The sequence below is a fragment of the Talpa occidentalis genome, unplaced genomic scaffold (assembly GCF_014898055.3).
Source record: "Talpa occidentalis isolate TD23 unplaced genomic scaffold, MPIMG_talOcc4v2.1 talOcc4.10, whole genome shotgun sequence".
In the NCBI taxonomy this organism is placed as follows: Eukaryota; Metazoa; Chordata; class Mammalia; order Eulipotyphla; family Talpidae; genus Talpa; species Talpa occidentalis.
In genome coordinates this window covers 24,113,158-24,119,157 of record NW_023600993.1, presented here as the reverse complement: position 1 = coordinate 24,119,157, position 6,000 = coordinate 24,113,158, and positions in this window count along the sequence as shown.

The window sequence follows — 6,000 nt, the reverse complement described above, 5'->3', positions numbered from 1 at the left end:
CTTTTTTGAATCGTTAAACCGTGAAAGTTCCCAAACTACAAAGGACTATACCAAGAGAAGTCCAGACTTTCTTTCTTGTGTCCTGCTTCAGCCTCACAATCCTGAGCTGCTTCTGTGGCTCAGGCAGGAAACTGCATCATTTGCCTAAATTTTTTTAAAAAAGATTTATTTATTTATGCATACAAGAACTGGGGTAAAGGACAGAGATGCAGGGGGGTGAGAGGATTCACCAGAGACAGAGTGGGGAACAGAACATAACAGTGAAACACACTGCTGAGGGGAGCAGCAGGCAAAACAGGAGAGGTCTACTGCGCCATGTGGGTTGCTCCCTGGAGGGGCAGGGATAGAACTCCTGCTGCAGAGGCTGTGGACAGCTTCATAGGTTGCGTCTTAACCCCTTGTGCTACCAGGGAGGCCCCCATTTGTCTGAATTTTAGTAGTGAATTTGTGGCTGAGGGACCAAAGCTTATCATTTCTTCCCAGATTCCTGCTTTCTATTTTCAAGATCATTGCAGCCAGGATTTCTGTTAAAAAAGTTGAGAGGGCCTCACTGGTGGCCTAGGGGATAAGTCTCAACACTATCACTGCTATGGCCTGAGTTTGATCCCCAGCCAGGGAGCTGACCCACATGGCACAGCAGACCTCTCCTGTCTCCCCAGCTGCTCCCCTCAGCAGTGTATCTCAGTAAATCCACCTGTTCTGCTCCCCACTCTGTCTCTGGTGAATCCTCTCATCCCCCGCACCTCTGGCCTGTACCCCAGTTCTTCTATGCATAAATAAATAAGTACATATTTAGAAAAAAAAGGTTAGGAAAAAGTACATAGATAAAGAATCCATACACAGAGTTCTGGAAACACTCATAACCTAAAAAAGAATTTCTGATTTTAAGATTTATATATTCATGCATACAAGAACCAGGGTACAGGCCAGATGTGCGGGAGGGTGAGAGGATTCACCAGAGACAGAGCGGGGAACAGAACAGTCAGACTGATTGATATACACTGCAGAGGGGAGCAGTGGGCGAGACAGGAAAAGTCTATTGCGCCAAGTGGGTAGCTCCCTGGCCAGTTATAGAATTCATGCCTCAGGGTCTGGAGACAGCTCCATAGTGCTGAGACTTAATTCTGCCCTGCAAAGTAAGGGCTGTTCTCTGTTTTTAAAAACTGAGGTATAAACTGACATTTAACATTAAGTTTAGGTGTATGCAACATAATGATTTGATTTGATGTTTGTATATATTGTGAAATGATCACAAGAAATCCATAACATCAGCACATTACTCTTGTTTTACAGATATGAAACCTGAGGTTCAGAGAGGGCAAGCAACCTGCACACAGTCACACAGCCGGAGAGCAGAAGAGCTGGGATTTGAATCCAGGAGTGTCTAATTCAATACAGAGGACTTTTCCTGAACTCATCTTTCTTCCCTTTGAGACTGTAGGAGAGGACTGGATGCAGGATTTCCAAATGGCACTGACAGCAGCTTCTGCCTTAACTTTATTTAACCTTCACTGATCTGGACTTACTAGATGCCAGGTGTTTTCCCTAGAGCATTACAAATATTAAATATTACTTCACTTAAGCTTCACAACAGGTTGATGATCTATGTCTTATGTTGAATCCATTTACAAATTAGAAAACTGCAGCATAGAGAGATGAAGTAACTTACCCAAAGCATATAGGAAGCAGTGAGCCGTGGATTTGGACTCAGGCAATTGGGTTCCAGAGTCTTCCCTAAAGTCAGACCCAGGAGCAGAAAGGGTATGCAAATTGGATGCATCACAAACAAATCAGAAAGTAAAGTGGGGCATCTCCAAAAATCTGTGGAAAGGAAGCCCATTCTTTGCCCTGTCTGAGTGATGAGAACTTGTATTGAGAGTCTTACCTAGGCTGTATTTTCACTGGGCCCATAGACAGCTCCCCTTCTGGGGAACCCTTTCCCACAGGACAGCAGGAGCCTTGTCTGACCAGGCTTTCTGGTTGGACAGACTCTTACATTGTCTTCCAGACTGTGATAAGGGCCCAAGGATCCAAGAACTGGACATCCTCTTTCACTCAATTCTCTCATCAGACCAATCAAGCCCCCTGTGAGGAAGAGAGCCCCCAAACCTGCCTCCACCTGGAGATGGGTTAATCTTCTGTCCCTGGCTCAATTATAATATCAAACCATAACTCTGACTTTCAGGAGTTTTTATTTTAATTTATTTGGGGTAAGACAAACATCCTGAAAAACTAGCTGAGATAGGGGCCTCCTGGTGGCACAGCGGTTGAGCGCTGGGCTGCGAAGCTGCCCGCAGCCTCTGCAGCGCCGGTTCGATCCCCGGCCACTGGGCAGGTGTCCCACATGGCGCGCAGACCTCTCTCTCCTGCTGCGCCCGCTGCTCCCCTCAGCAGTGTACCTCGTCAGTCTGCCTGCCCTGCTCCCCGCTCTGGCTCTGGTGAATCCTCTCACCCTCCCGCGCTTCTGGCTGTACCCAGTGCTTGTATAAATAAATAAATAAATCCTAACAATTTAAAAAAAAAAAAAAACTAGCTGAGATAGTTGTTTTCAGTACTTCTCAAGTCTCAGAAAATACACTGGCCTCAGAATAAAATGAAAAAGGTATCCATTCTTTCCTTCCCTTACAAATAAGGGAAAATAAGTTTAAAAAAATATTAGATGAGACAAATGCATAAAATAAAATTGAATAGAGGGAAAAGCAAAACAATTTATTAGTAAAATGAAATGAATAGGAAATGATAAACCAAAGAAAACGAAGTGGAATAAACGAAATTAAAAAAGAAGTTAAAGGAAATAATTAAAAGAAATAAAAAGGAAGAAAATTAAGACAAAATGAAAAGAAATGAAATCAAGGACATAAACACCATAATCACGGAAGGAAACCATAAGTGCATTTGTTGCCCAGTATCCTGATTTTCCACCTGCATCTTCGAGCCCCCGCCGGTGGGCCAGAGCCAAAGGTCAGTGCTAGGAAATGTTGGGCCCCCAAAGGCACTGCACCCCTGAGGTTTCCAAGTCGATACTAGCAGAGTCTGGTGGGGAGAAGGCGCTCTCCGGGCGCGCTCACCGAGCCGACATGCGGCCGGTAGGTGGCTCCAGCCGCTGGCCGAGTCCGCCTGTTGTGGTCCTGCCCAGGGACGCACTTTCGGCCTGTGCCAGTGCTGCGTGCGCCTTGCTGTGGGATCTTGGAGCGCAGCGACAGCATCAGTTAAAATAAGCACAGCACCCGCCACCCGCGGTCCTTCGCTGCACAATGAGCATGAGCCACATGCTTGGAGCTTCTACAAAGCATCACATCAAGTGCTGGGTTCTTGCCATAAAAGCATCAGTGTGCAGGGCCTCCCTGGGTGGCACAAGGGGTTAAGCACCGCACAATGAAGAGATCGCAGCCTCTGCAGCACAAGTTCGATCCCCGGCCGGCTAGGAAGAAACCCACATGGCGCAGCAGACCTCTCCTGTCTGGAAGATGCTTTATACTTGTGGCAGGCTTTGGGGCCTTGTTCTGGGCCGATCCCATATGGATGGACTTTTACCCACGAGGGGACGGGTAACTTTGGGTGCTTCATTTAGAAACTAGACTCTTTGCCTTTCCTGTATTGTTTCCTAGTTTTATTAAAGTTCCTTCCCATTAAAGTCTCACATGTTTTGTGTTGATGCGTCGGATGGCAGAACCCATTTAGAATAGGCAGGTTTGCAGGGTTTGGGCTGCCCCTCTCCCTGTCCTATAACACCCTCAGCAGTGTATCTGTCATTCTGCCTGTTCTGTTCCCCACTCTGTCTCTGGTGAATCCTCTCACCCCCCACATCTCTGGCCTGTACCCCAGCTCTTGTATGCATAAATAAATAAATCTTAAATAAAAAAAAAAATAGAACATCATTGTGCAACTAGGCTCGTGGGTGACTCATCCCACGCCGTATCATCCTCGATGGAATACGTTGTTTCACATGCAGTAATTGAAAGTGTTAAGCAACTGGAAATAACATTTCACCTGCCTGGTCCCTCCGGGGAAAGGGTATTCATTCAAGCCGCTCCAGGGTGGCTACCTGTGGCCTTGGAGCAGGATTAACCGGTGGCCGAGGATGCCGGCGGCTTTGCCATCAGCTCCAAAGTCCCCAGCGAGGCCGTGCTGGGGGGAGGGGCGCGTGGGGGCGGGGTGGGGCCGGGGGGCGCTCACATGCAAATGCAGCTGTGACAATCCGGCCGGGCGCCCCGGCGCCTCCGGGAGGCCGAGGCTGGAACAAAGCATTAGCATTTTCTACATGTGAAAAGCCCGCATTCCTGGGCGGGGAGGCCGCGAGGGCACCGCCCCCCTCTTCACATTCACGCTCGGGACCACACAGAGCGCCTCTCGCGCCAAAAGCTGGAAGGTTCGTTTCAGCTTTTCTTTTGACTAGTGCGATGCATACGAAATGTAGATATTTCCCTAAACGCCGGCTTTGACATTTAATGCGATCCTAAGTAGTCTGAAATGTGGATGGGATTAGGAGGAGGCTTGGGGCCCACAGGGACACTTGGCCAAATCCTCCTAAATCCTCCAGGACAATTGTTTGTCACCACACGGATCCCCTTTGGCCCAAATGAGGGGCCTAATGAACTTCGCAGCCTCCTCCCTTGTCATCCCTGCTCCTACCCCACAGCCTGCATTTCTGTTCTGTTCTTCCTTCCCAGGGAGAAAAGGAAGCTGATTGGGTAAATTGCTTGCTTTGTGCGTGTATGGGTTTGGTTACTTTAGGCTGGGCCCCCTGTTTGACCAGTAACCCAGCCATCCTGGGCCACTATTTAACTCTCACTCGATAAGGCTCAGGGGGTCAAGGATGCCGAGACCCTGTGAACCTTTGGAGTTACATTAAGGCCAGCCCCACCTTGAAAGTAGGTGCTGTGACATTGCCAGGCCCAGAAAGGAAACATCACCAAAATTTCTGTTCAGTACGCTTGACTGTTTACTAGAACCATCCCCACACTACATAATATACAGCCTGTCTTCAAAGTATTCATACTCCAGGAGGGTAAAAATACAGTTGACAAAGAACAGAACATAGACTGTGCCTGCAGATCTGCCAGGTTACCATGGGGTCCAATAAAAACGCTTACCAGCCCAGGACATGCACTTGGTAAGCACGTGTGGAATGGAGTGTTGAGGTCTACGGAAAATCTTGGTGGTTAGGGCCACAAAGAGGCAATGTGAGATGTGTCAGGGTGCAAAGGATATCATCCCCCACCCCTCTGGGTGCTTCTAGACTGGCAAATAAACAAGCATCAGAGAGCTCGATAAGGAAAAAAGCCACAGAGAAAATTTAATAATAACATGGGCATACCTCGCATATTGCTGGGAGAGACCCAGCATGGCTAACTTACTCACGTGGCCTTACAGGCCACCTTAAATATACAGGGGAGGTTGGGAGGAAGGGAAAGGCAGTTAGAATTTACAAGTGGAGGGCCTCCCTGGTGGCCCAAGGGGTTAAGACCCAACCTATAGGGCTGTCCGCAGCCACTGCAGCTCAAGTTTGATCTCTGGCCAGGCCAGGGAGCTACCCATCGGGCACAGCAGACCTCTCTTGTTTTGCCCGCTTCTCCCCTCAGCAATGTATTTCAGTCAGTCTGCCTGTTCGGTTCCCCACTCTGTCTCTGGTGAATCCTCTCATCCCCTCCCATGCTTCTGGCCTGTACCCCAGTTCTTGTATGCATAAATATATAAATCTTAAAAAAAAAAAAAAAGGAAAAGGCAGAAGTGCCTTTGTTTTCCCCTTGTAAATTCTTTTTTTTTTTTAAAGATTTAGGCATACAAGAACTGGAGTGTAAGCCAGAGGTGCGGGGTGGTGAGAGGATTCACCAGAGAGACTGGGGAGCAGAACAGGCAGATCTACAGAAATGCACTGCTGAGGGAAGCAGCGGGCGAGGCAGGAGAGGTCTTCTGCGCCATGTGGGTTGCTCCCTGGCTATGGGATCGAACTCGTGCTGCAGTGGCTGTGGATAGCTTCATAGGCTGTGTCTTAACACC